This window comes from Lepisma saccharinum, chromosome 2, assembly GCF_977018435.1.
Source record: "Lepisma saccharinum chromosome 2, izLepSacc3.1, whole genome shotgun sequence".
Lineage (NCBI taxonomy): Eukaryota > Metazoa > Arthropoda > Insecta > Zygentoma > Lepismatidae > Lepisma > Lepisma saccharinum.
The window spans coordinates 87,667,548-87,681,583 of record NC_139230.1 but is presented as its reverse complement, the minus strand read 5'-3'; positions in this window follow the sequence as shown (position 1 = coordinate 87,681,583).

The following is a 14,036-nucleotide window of genomic DNA, read 5'->3' as shown; positions in this document are numbered from 1 at the left end:
AGGATTAAACACCTTGCATAATACGTTGTAATAATCTGAGATCCATCTTCAGGACTTCTAACCCCACTGTTTCAACTTTATGTGGCGGCTGCTAATAAGGGATGAATCCCACCCCGAAATAAAATTCTGGCTCTGGCCTGCAATGATTCGAACTCTTGAAACCTGTCATTGCAGGTAATTTCGAGCTCGGAAAGGGATTTTTTTTTTCATTCTGATCCAGGAACACAACAACAGAAGTTTGGCGCGTGAATCTGAATGCTTGTTAGCTTTGTGCTGTGCTTCGTGTTTATTATTTATTTAGCTGTTAGTGTTTGTCGTGATAGTGCTGCGTTAAAGGATAATGGATGTGATACAAGATTTGCTGGTGAAACCTTTTGGAACAAGATCTTTTCAGGAGAAGTTGCAAATTGTTAATACAGGTAGGCCAGTGCCATAGCTTGAACTTATTTCTACACACAGACAAAAATCGGGAATATGTGAGGCATTTTCGCAAGCAAATTATGACAAAACACCATGGTTGACAGGAAGTATAAGTGTTAATAAGCTTTTTTGTTGGCCGTACTTACTTTTCGGGGCTGAAAAGAATGTATGGACGCATGGCGGATACTGTAATCAAAAATCAAAAAGTCACATAACTTCATTTGTTAAGCTGCAATCTTTCGCACAGACACGTATTGACGTGCAACTGGACAAACAGCGTGCTTTGGATGTGGTACGGCACAAGTAATCGGGTCCTGGAGTAAGTTGAATTTTGCACTTAAATTAATATTGCGGGTTTCTATTTCACTAGTGCACGTCTTCCATTTTATATTTCATAGGGTGTTTTTTATAGCTTTATAATACTGTCTTGTTTTATTATTTAAAATTCTACACGTATATTAAACTGCAATAACGAGAATTAATTGATTGTGGTCGTAGCAATAAGACAAACATTCCCACACAATATTCCTAAATCCAATATGGATCCTGACATAAATTGCACGGAAACGTTTGGAGTTTGAGGATCAAGGGTCGGAGATTACCCACTCGTTAGAACCAGCATACGCCACTACTGTAATTGAGTTACTTTTTAAAATGAGTAACTGAAACTGTAACTGTTACTTTCTTTTTAAGCAAGTAACTGTAACTGTAACTAGTTACCTTTTTAAAAGTAACTTTCCGAACACTGTTCACAGGAATTATAATTTTAAAATTGTTGTAACCCTTAACAAAAAGGACGAAAATACGATGGGAAAATGTCTGCTTAATACAAAGAAAACATATGTTAATAATAAGTTATCGGATAGGGCATTGCGTATAATAATAAATATCATGCGCTTACTCACTTAATTCATTTTCTTTCTTTGTAATTTGGGTAGTTTCCCCGATTCGTACTCCCGCCGTTGAATTGCACATACTCGGAAGTCGCAAGAAGAGGAAGAATAACTCCGATGGCGTAGCCGGACCCTGTGACCGAGTGGACGAGAGATTGGGAGTGTAAAAGCAGTGCTACAAATTAATAAGTTTCGAAACATTAGATTGCAATCACGAGTCACGTTTGTTAATGTATATACTCTTTCGAAAGTGTAGTTTATAGCCAAAATACTTCCGATGCAAATGCTTGATGTAACAAAGCTGAAAAGTGCAGTGAACTGGTTTGTGTGGAATAGGCAGCTCACGAGACCTTGTGTTTACATAATGCTGGGGGAGGCTTGAATCTTGGACACGTGCACCACAAGAGCCAGGCGCTCCGCATTCAAACGGACATAGAGACGATGATTCAGAGCCCTGATAGCCTTACTAGTCATGTTCTTCGAGACTGCTTGGCCCATATACAGTTGGGCTCCCCCATAAACGTGACTAACTTCCCCACAACCTTAGGTACCTCCGTGATACCTTAGTAGAGATCTGCTATGGCTTGTTACAAACTCCTACCCTGTCTGTTCCAGTAGTGTCGCAAATGTACAGAGGAATGCGTGTAGCGTCTCAACAGGCGGTTAAAATACAGTGCGTCCATTTCGATCTGCAGCCGAGAGATCGGGAGAAACGTGGCGGGCGGCGCTGACGGAGATGCCGACGTTTGAGGCTTGTAATGCCCGCTTATTTTTGTGGACATCTTGCAAAACGAGCACTAACCTGTGTTATAACACGCAAAAGTTCTTCTGTAATTCTTCCAAGTTCCACCCTTATATACACAAATAAATACGCTTTAGAAATTATATTAAGAGCCACAGATAATACTCTGTAAAACATTTTAATCATAGTTTTGACCAGTAACGTCCTGCTTAAGTTTATATCCTTGAAAGAGTTTTGTGTCGATGGGGATCGTTTGGAGGTTTCGAATGTGCAACACTGTATCAAGATTACGGTGCAGACGAACCGTTAAAAGCTAATGGTGTTCGTGAGCTTCCTTGCAATCCGAAATCTCCTAGCTCAAGTTTTTTGTTCCTTCGCGACTACAGAGCTGTGAATATAGTGGCAGGCAGATGTAAACCAGGAGCGTGTTAATTTCGTACTGTGCGTAAGAGTGTTATTCTTGGTTACTTGCCGTTACTTGTTTGTGTTATTGCAGTGTGTATGTGTGTTGTGTCAGTCAGACGATTGGAATGCCAGCCGCAAGGTTCACGTTAGAACAAAGAATTTTTATGTATGACACTTACGTGAAAACAGACTCGTGTCGAGACGTGTGTAGGCAATTTGTACAGAAATTCCCAGGCGTTTCACCTCCACATAGAGATACGGTTAGACGTCTTGTCCTTAAATTACGAGAAACTGGATCGTTAAATTTTAAAACACCTAAGCAAAAACGACGGATTCTAACCGAAGCAAAACTCGATGAAATTGGTGCAGCGTTAGAACGTTCTCCAAACAAACCTCTACGCCGTGTTTCACAGGAGATGGGCGTGTCAAAATCATCAGCACATACAGCCACTAAGCTACTAAAATTAAAACCGTACAGAGTTTCTATAGTGCAAGAATTACGGCCCCCTGACAACGTAAGGAGAGTAAATTTCTGTAATTGGGTTTTGCAGAATATTGTAGATGGTATTGTTGATCCACAGTTAATATTTTTTTCGGATGAGGCATGGTTTCACTTGCGTGGTCATGTTTGTTCACAGAACAATAGATACTGGAGCACTGAAAATCCCCGAATAATACACGAAGTTCCGTTACACGATGCAAAAATTGGTGTGTGGTGTGCTGTAAGTGCCAAAAGAATAATAGAGCCTATATTTTTTGAAGACACAATAAATTCAGAGAGGTACCGCACACAAATACTCGCGCCGTTTTTTCAGTTGTTATCAGATAATGAGAGACAATATGGGTATTTTCAACAAGATTCGGCCACAGCCCATACCGCCGCTGATTCTTTGGACGCTATAAGGGAGGTGTTTGATGACAGAATAATTTCAAGAGGTTTATGGCCTTCACGTTCGCCAGATCTTACCGTATGTGACTATTATTTGTGGGGAACCTTGGAAAATAGTCTACCGAAATAACCCTCATAGCATCGACGAACTAAAAGACAATATAAGGGCAGAACTAGGAAGAATTACGGAAGAAGAACTTTTGCGTGTGAATCAAAATTTCATCAAACGATGCCAGGAATGTGTGAATGTAGGTGGACATCACTTTGAACAACTCTTATAACACAGGTTAGTGCTAGTTTTGCAATATTTATATAAATGTCTGCATATGTCCATAAAAATATGCGGGCATTACAGGCCGCAAATGTCGGCACCTCCGTCAGCGCCGCCCGCCACGTCTCTCCCGATCTCTCGGCTGCAGATCGAAATGGACGCACGGTAGTTGCAAGACAGCCGGAAGTTCGTTGGGCTTTGGTGTGGAAAAATATACACGCCAGGCATCTCCCAACAAGAATACGATCGGCGTGGTTTGTTATAGTGCATCAAATACTGCTGACTCGAGTGAAACTCTATGATCTGCACATGGCAGATTCATCATCATTATGTTTAATATGTAACGTGCCTGATAGTTTAGTGCATAAGCTCAGTGAATGCTTAATAACCGCTACGTCATGGAAATATGTTGCGAAACTCGTAAGTGTCATCTGTCGTACGTACCAATGAGAAGAATATTACAATTGATCATCTTCTGTTTCCCAATTTTAGTTATTACCCAAAAAGAAACAGAACAGTATACTGTGGTTACTGGGGCACTATGATTGGTTTGCCTCTACTTATCAGCAACTTGACTTTCATGAATAAGTTGTGCATTACGTAAGGCACACATCTCAAAATATGTCGGCAAACAAAAAGAACAATGTCTATGCGAATTTTCTAAATGTAATATATCCTAGTTTGTAATAACCTGTATAGTAGTCATCAAAAGTTTGTTATAATCGGATGTAAATAGTAAAGGGGAAAAAAGTGGTTAGCTCATCGCGCTTATCGCGCTCCAATGTAAAGCTTAGGGCAACCAGATGACGAACGAAATTCTTTAGGAACACAACAGGTTTGATTTCATACGACCATGAGATGGATGATGCCGCCGGATCTAGATGGTAAAAACTAAGAATAAATTGTCATCAATTTTGAATTGCACTGCCAAACCTTTCCTCTAGCGTAAACGTTTGCCAGTGAACAGCCCCATTCTGTCGGGAACTGAATAAGAGAAAGCTTTCACACGATCGTCAAGAGGAGGAGGTACAGTGTAAATCTTTAGTAAGGCCTCACTGAGGCCTCACCTTTTACAAAAAAAGAAAAAAAACGATATTGAATTGGAAACACTGCAGCGTCAATGCTGGAACTCTATCCAAGATAAGGAAGCAATGCACAGCTGTCAGTCGTGAACACCACACAGAAGAGCAATGTTAACCATAAGTCATCAAGGAATTAGCACAGCGTTTCTTTCTGTGGTCATTCGGCCTCGGAAGAAATATTTGTTGTCCATTTTAAGCTCTCAAGAAATCAGGTTCTGAGCTGGCGATTTATTTCCTTCATGAATGAAAATAGTTTGTTCATCTTCTCTAACATCACATTTACTGCCACTTTTGGCTAATCGCTACAATGAAGATGAATGACTATACAGCAGTATTCGAAGTCGGGGTGCAGGAGGACACCCCCCCACACACACACACACTACCACCAACTGCACAATCTAAGTATCACCCAACCTGCACGATACGAGACGAACGTTTTCTTCTGTCCCATCTCAATTCGAAAACATTCACTTGTCCCATCTCCTTTTATGAGACAAGGCGGAAAATGTTTGTTGATTTATTGATTTAGTGTTTTAAGTCCACTTTATGCACAGTAAGGCTAATCAGGACTGGACCTACAGTTTAAAGTGGGATCCAAACCACTTGTGCCTCCACCGGATATCGAACCCGGAACCACTTGATTACAAGGCGACGACGCTACCACTGCGCCATCGGGGAGGCCGGAAAATGTCTCGTCTCGTGAGCAACACTAACATTAACAATAGAAGCATCCCCTTAGCTGTCCCCAAAGTCTCGAGCAAACATCCTCCCATGTAACAATTTCCAGTTCAATGAAATGTCACTCACAAGGAAACAGTCATGCCCAGGTCGAGAGTCAAACCTGGAACATGTGACTTCCTCAGATAAATCATGAATTTTGTGTATAATAATTACAACGCCAGTTCATTCCTGGTAATTCTGAATCTGCGGTTTTGTTTGCATATACAGGGTGATTGGTAATTCGACCTATTCCTGGAAAGGGGTAATGCTAGAGCACATTTGCAACAAATTTGACCCTATGAACCGGGGGTCGGAAATCAATGGGTTTCGAGTTATTGCAGTTTGTAGATTTTCGTGAAATATTCCGACTTGCGACAAAAAAACTAATAATTGTGAAAAAACTACTACACCCTGGACACTTAATCGACACGTTGCTAACAGCTGACGAATGAATGACTACTGGGGAAAAAATTCATGCCAAAAATTCCCATACCCACAGAAAGAAACAGTCATTGGAGCACACATCATGAAGAAATTTGGAAATTATCGTTTAAATCGAAGAGGATTACTCAAAAAATTGGCAACACACTTAGCGTAAAAATTACGGAAAAAACTTCCTCGTTTCATAAGCTCTCCAAAAATATACAAATGTTGTCAACTGGCACACGGGTTGGGGGAAGAATCTGAATAAAAAGCGGAGAAGGCGCGTTGTAGACCTCTTTGTAAAGTGAAAAGAAGTTGTCGGTTATGAGAAATAAAGGGACGAAAAAGAGTGAAATAATAATGTTATTTACCATTCTCATGATTCCAGGTTGTCAGAATTAACTGTTACAAAAACTACAAATCCTGTTAAAATTGCCTCCCCCGGTTACGTATGCAAGCACGCAGCCTGCGGCGTACTTCAGACACAGTCACTCGCGTTGACACTCTGTCTCTTATGTCTCACTTCTCTCTCTCAACTCTTCTTGGGAATCCACTGGTGTACTGTAGATGAACTCTTTCATCTGACCCCAAATGTAAAAGTCGCATGCTATTGAGGAGGGATATCCTGTCAGAAGGATGGATTTTTGTCGATTTTTACTACATACCGACACTGGAGATCCCCATCACCTGACAAGAATTCTGTGGACGGACGAATACAAATTCGACCGCGATGGTATTACGAATTTGCATAATGCTCATTTTTGGGCCCCTAAGGGTCATAACCCAAGAAAATCTAAAGAAAATTCTCACCAGAGAAGATTCTCACTAAATGTGTAGATGGGAATCATCCACAATCATGTGATCGGGCCATTCTTTCTGCCACAAAACCTAAACGGCATTACCTATGAAAACAGCATAAGGGAAGAATTGACGACGCTGCTGGAGGATATGCCGCTCGCCACAAGATGGGGTATGATTTACCAACATGATGGCTGCTCAGCCCACTATTTCCGGGGTGTGCGACAGCGGCTGGACGACAATTATCCCATGCAATAGATTGGTCGAGGCGGCTCGAAACCCTGGCCGGCGAGGAGTCCGGATTTTACGCCATGCGACTTTTGCATTTGGGGTCACATGAAAGAGTTCATCTACAGTACACCAGTGGATTCCCAAGAAGAGTTGAGAGAGAGAATTGAGACATAAGAGACAGAGTGTCAACGCGAGTGACTGTGTCTGAAGTACGCCGCAGGCTGCGTGCTTGCATACGTAACCGGGGGAGGCAATTTTAACAGGATTTGTAGTTTTTGTAACAGTTAATTCTGACAACCTGGAATCATGAGAATGGTAAATAACATTATTATTTCACTCATTTTCGTCCCTTTATTTCTCACAACCGACAACTTCTTTTCACTTTACAAAGAGGTCTACAACGCGCCTTCTCCGCTTTTTATTCAGATTTTTCCCCCAACCCGTGTGCCAGTTGACAACATTTGTATATTTTTGGAGAGCTTATGAAACGAGGAAGTTTTTTCCGTAATTTTTACGCTAAGTGTGTTGCCAATTTTTTGAGTAATCCTCTTCGATTTAAACGATAATTTCGAAATTTCTTCATGACGTGTGCTCCAATGACTGTTTCTTTCTATGGGTATGGGAATTTTTGGCATGAATTTTTTCCCCAGTAGTCATTCATTCGTCAGCTGTTAGCAACGTGTCGATTAAGTGTCTAGGGTGTAGTAGTTTTTTTCACAATTATTAGTTTTTTTGTCGCAAGTCGGAATATTTCACGAAAATCTACAAACTGCAATAACTCGAAACCCATTGATTTCCGACCCCCGGTTCATAGGGTCAAATTTGTTGCAAATGTGCTCTAGTATTACCCCTTTCCAGGAATAGGTCGAATTACCAATCACCCTGTATAAGCAGGATAATATTCAGTTTTTGAGGGCTGTACCGTCGAAACGAGGAAATAAGAAGAAGAAAGTTTTTCATTTGTATTTATAATGATAAGCCTTTGCATACGTTGTTAATTCGAGAATTGCCTTCCCAAACCGAGACGGATGTTTATAAATCGAAACGAGACTGTCAATGAGACATTTACAAATAAACACGAGACAGATATTTACAACTCTCAACGAGAACGAGACCAAGGCTGCCATGTCACGTCTCGATAGGATCCTTAGTGGTGAAGTTGTGAACCAACTAATTAATGCGCTCGGGGTAACGAGATGAAGCGGCTTTTCTCGCAGTACAAAATTCAAAATATATCGTACCATTTCAGTATGGGATATTGTTATACACATGGGCGTATATATAGTTCACGTGCGGGGGGGGGAGGGATGGATCAACTTTGGTATGATTAGGGTTGTTTTATTTCGTAAGTGAAAATCCAGGACACTGCTGGCCGGAAGCTTGTTGGGGAGCAGGGGGGGGAGGGGTGTCGACCCGACAAAGTTGTGTGTATGTAGTCGCGAAGTCATGCTACTTAGTATTGATACTTTTCTGTTCATCTTGTGTCACTACGTTTTTAAGAACCAAATTTCTTTAATATGACTCGAGGGGGGAAAATTACTGATTTGACAGTCTCAATGCAGTTTCTTATCACAGAAATTCCGAAACTCTCAGGAAATTGCAGACATTGGTCTGCAGTCCCATCTGGTGTGTGGAATTACGAAATTTCCTTCCCATCCGTCCTATACGTCTCTATTTAAGAGAATGAAATAAGTCCGAAGAAATTTTTATGAACAAGCGGATATAACAAGTAAACTGGTAATTTTATTGAACCAAAAAAAGAGGGGGGTTAAACCCGTTGAATCCCCCTTAAATACGCTCATGATTATACACATTATTTCCTTGTAATAATTATACATAAACTAAGTATAGATATGTACTGTGCAACTAATGTAATCTTCTCAGTGTAATTTCTCTTATCTGCACAAAAATATTTGATCATAATTTGCGCAACAGAAATGGAACACTAACAGAAATTGCTTTATGGAAAAGAAAGTTAAATAGGCTTTATAAATAAAGTGAAGAATGTGAAAATTCTTATTTTGCACTACATAGGTTACAGTAAATATCGATAAATATAAATTTAAAAAATATTTTTGAGTGTCTGGTCAGCAACCAATTTTATAAGCAATATTTTTCGCATGGCCTGAGAACACACGCAGCTGAACCCTTTCATTTATCTTGCAAGTGAGCAGCACGGATATTTCATAGAAGAATGATCATTACAAAGCATAGCTTTCCTTTCTACTATAGCTCCTTCTTCCATTATTTAAATCGTTACAGATTTGTAAAACTGCTGCACGTGTTCGCTCACCGTGGCCTACCCATCCGGTAAACTGGTCGCTCGAAGCAGACGACAAACTAGCTCTCCCTAAGTAGTGACGTATTAACATGGCGGCGGCGTGTTTTCAGCGCAACGCTAGCCTCGCAACTTTGGAAGTCTCGTTTTTGTCTTAAACTCAACGCAGAGAAACGCGAGAATTTGCAGGGGTCATTTTTCCAGGGTGTAGTTTTTAAAATTGTTGTAAAAAAATTGAGTGGAAATGTCCATTCTAAAAAAGAAACAATGGCGTATCAAGAGAATGAATTTCTCTCCATATTGCAAGTGAAAGCTTTTTTTTTATGTTGACACGATATTTGAAAAATATGAAGAATATGAATTTTCGGAATCCCATTTAGAATCAACTTCAACTTCAAATTACGGCAAATCAAATTGGAGTTTCAACTTTTCTGCTTGACGATTACTTCTTCAAACTGCCCTCTTCCCGTTGATATCATTTTCTATTCCATCGAAGTATGATATTCCCAAGATGACAAATCAAATAATTCTCCCATATGGCCAATGCATTTCGCCTCCTGGTAGTGTTGCCAAACCTGGTGCGCATAAAAAGAGCTAAATTTCACCTTAAATGGAGTTAAAATTGACTTTCAAGAAGCTAGATTTAGGAAGTGCTTCCTAGAGTAATGTTAGTTGCCAAAGGTATGGGGCGCTGCTATTACCGTTAACTCTAAATTGATGACAATTTATTCTTAGTTTTTACCATCTAGATCAGGCTGCATCATCCATCTCCTTGGTATGAAATCGAAAATAAAGGATTCCCTGATAAAAATATTATGCCAATTTCACGTCAACACGGCGCTATATAAAAAGTAGCTTGGGATATAAAAGGGGGTGGGGCGACGCAGCCAATATAACAATATCACGTCTCGTGCAAAGTGTATAATCATGGCAAAGTTGGTCTATGTGGGCCGGAGCCAGTGATGGTATCATAGTGAGGCACGGGGGTGGGCGCCCCAGTTCACAGCCAAACGAGTGCAAGAAAGATCCAGATCTGGCTCCAAGAGAGCTGAGTTGGCAACACTGACTCGGAGGGAAAAGCCGGGCGGAGACGTGGGTTTCGGAGCGGAGCGGATCAACGCTCCGGCTGCTGCCCACGCTCCGGAGCGAGGAGCGAGATTCTAAGAAATGGTTCGCTCCGCTCTGGAGGGGAGTGATATCTTAGCCAGCGGGAATCGAAAAAGTTCCCGCTCCGCTCCGGAGCAAGGAGCGAAATTTTAGGAAATGGTTCACTCCGGAGCGGAGCGCTACCTTGAGATGCTCCGCTCCGGATCGGAGTAGAGGAAGTTGGAAAATTCCTCTCTCCGCTCAGGAGCGAGGAGCGAAACTTTAGGGAACGGTTCACTCCGCTCCGGATCGGAGCGATACCTTGTGACACTCCGCTCCGGAGCGAGGAACGATATTCTAAGAACTTGCCCACTCCGCTCCGGAGCGCTTCGAACTTGGATAATACGAGTGTATACAGAAAACTAACGATCAAGGGTTCCGAGTACATTAGTAATTTTCTTTGTGGAATTTGTACGGCATTTGAACATCCCCGTTATTGTTGTTATAAAACTGATTATTACTAAAGCTAACGCCACGAAAACAGTCCAGTTAAGATCACGTCACTCACCTTACACAATAATCCTTACACAATACACCAGGGAAGGCACAATGAACCGCATGCGTACAACGCGCAATGTGTCAACTGTGAAGCGTAGAAGAAGTGTGGCAAACCTGAAGCGCCAGGGGTCTGGAGGAGGCAAGGGGAAGATTCGATCTTCACTGAACTGTTTTCGTGAAGAGAGCGATATTATTATTATTATTATTATTATTATTATTATTATTATTATTATTATTATTATTATTATTATTATTAATAATAATAATAATAATAATAATAATAATAATATTACTATCGTCATTATCACTTTCACTACTCTACTACTACTTCTGGGGACAATATATTTCAATAGCAGGTGTGCCACCTGTGGTTTTATAAGCTGAGAGAATGAAACCACTCTCTCATTTCCTGCCACCAGGATCGCGACTGAAACTCATTTCGGTTCAACTTCTGGTTCGGGCTAAGCACTTCAGCATATCGGCCCGACGTTACAGACGTTCGAGTAACACTGGCGAAACTAAAGGTAAAAAAAAAAGGTAAAGTGTTCCCCTGTGCATAGCACCACGCCATGAAGGCGTATAGGGGGTGTGGGGGTAACGCCCCACACTTTCTTGATCCGGTCGTGAGTGGGGATGATGTGATCAGCATCACGCCCCTGACCGCCTTTACCCCCCAGGGTTTCCCCCAGGTACCCATGTTATTCGACGCTGGGTGTGCGCCGGAGCCGCTTCCACCGTTAGAAAAGTTCCCGGATTTGAACCGGCCGGGGATCGAACCCGGGACCTTTAGCATGGTAGTCAGACGCGTTACCGACTGAGCCACCGCGGCCACAACACTGGCGAAACTACTACAGAGAATCTATTGGACCTTCTAAAGGCCAGGAGCGCGCACAGAAAAGGCGAAGCAACGTGTACGGACGAAGATAAAAGGCAGACAGGTGTTCATGCATAACACTCGCTGGTGCATGATTGCCATATCTCACTTTTTTTACGCTGGTTACGTATGATACTTTGAATGTAGCGAAAGGGGAAAGTTTGAAGTAATTGGAAAATTCATGTTGCTAATTTTAACTTTTCGATTTTTGAATGTATGAAGTTGAAAATCGGAATCATGCTTATTAATGTTACCGTAAACACGGCCAATTGGGAAACGTTTTAATTAGAAATAAACAGTTGTCATATCTAACTTTTTTAAATCCTGACACTAGAAAGTCGAAGAAGTTGTCGGTTGTGATAGATAAAGGAACGAAAATGAATGAAGTAATAATGTTATTTACCATTCTCATGATTCCAGGTTGTCAGAATTAACTGTTACAAAAACTACAAATCCTGTTCAAATTGCCTCCCCTGGTTACTTATGCAAGTATGCAGCCTGCGGCGTACTTCAGACACAGTCACTCGCGTTGACACTCTGTGTCTTATGTCTTGGGCGGCTGCCACAATTTTCTCTCTCAACTCTTCTTGGGAGTCCACTGGTGTACTGTAGACTAACTCTTTCATGTGACCCCAAATGTAAAAGTCACATGGCGTCCTTTATTTCTCACAACCGACAACTTCTTTCCACTTTACAAAGAGGTCTACAACGCGCCTTCTCCGCTTTTTATTCAGATTTTTCCTCCAACCCGTGTGCCAGTTGACAACATTTGTATATTTTTGGAGAGCTTATGAAACGAGAAAGTTTTTTCCGTAATTTTTACGCTAAGTGAGTTACCATTTTTTTGAGTAATCCTCTTCGATTTAAACGATAATTTCGAAATTTCTTCAAGACGTGTGCTCCAATGACTGTTTCTTTCTGTGGGTATGGGAATTTTGGGCATGATTTTTTTTTTAGTAGTCACTCATTCGTCAGCTGTTAGCAACGTGTCAATTATGTGCCCAGGGTGTAGTAGTTTCTTCACAATTAGTAGATTTTTGGTTGCAAGTCGGAATATATCACGAAAATCTACAAACTGCAATAACTCGAAACCCATTGATTTCCGACCGCCGGTTCATAGGGTCAAATTTGTTGCAAATGTGCTTTAGTATTACCCCTTTCCAGGAATAGGTCGAATTACCAATCACCCTGTATAAATTTGTAATTCTGTTTAACAATAAGAGACTTCACTTTCCTTTACATCTATTCACAAGAGTATAAAATACAACTTGGAAATTAATTTCCAAATGAACAAAATCTTATTCTTTTACGTGTGTGTGTGTGTTTTTTTCTTAAATCTGGCAAAGTCCTAATAATGTATTCATTTCATAAGTGTCTATTACATAACAGAAAGCATCATTGGGTACTCAATATCAGATGAATAACGAATTGCATGGGAATATTTCTATGAGTTCGTGGATGTGAGTTCAGCTCTCAACGACAAATGGTGTTGGTTTGACCCGTGTTAATATAATTGGTGTTTCCTTTGTGTTTGTTTCTCTATCACAGTATATTCCTTTTCCATAGTTTCGGTGTCCTATTTTTTTACCGACTTATCTAGGATTTGTTTAAAATTAAGGATCATGAGAAATATACGATTAAAGGCAAGGTAAAGTTAATAGTCCGGAAAAGACAAATTGAAACTTATACTTAGTTGAAAGGACAATTGGTCATTATTTATTACAATTATAGAAATAACTTGTTCGAAATACTTGGTTTTCTTTTACATACAATTTTGTAATTCTTTTTGTGCACCTTTCCATTCCTACTTGAACAGGTAGCCTATAAATAAAAACTCGGCATGATTTCCTTCAATTCATTATTTCAGTATAGACCTTCCATGACTCTCGATGCTTATGATGCATAGAACTAACAATTAAGGATTTTTTTTGTTGTTCTTGTATATTGATTTAATAAATCTAGTCACCTTATAATTTCATTAACCGAGACTGGTTGGAATGATTTCTCCATACGCATGGACGTCCGGAAGGGAGGGGGCCAAGCGGGACCAAGCGGGGCCACGTCACAGTATATGTTAATTATTGCAAGGGCGTTGCGGGAACATGATAACTTCATACTGAAGAAATTTTTTAAAGGGAGTAATACTATTTTGGGGAAATTCTGCCTCATTGTCGTCGTTCCCCCTCCCTTAGAACTAACAACAAAATGTAATATTATACTGCTTGTCCCTTCCAGGAAAAAATCCTGAAGACGTCCATGTATCAGCGGCGTTAAAAATTTCATTAAATGTCCATATATCACCGTTGACAAGCACACCATATAATATGCATGTAATGATACATGAGAACACAGCTTTTAAAGGCTTC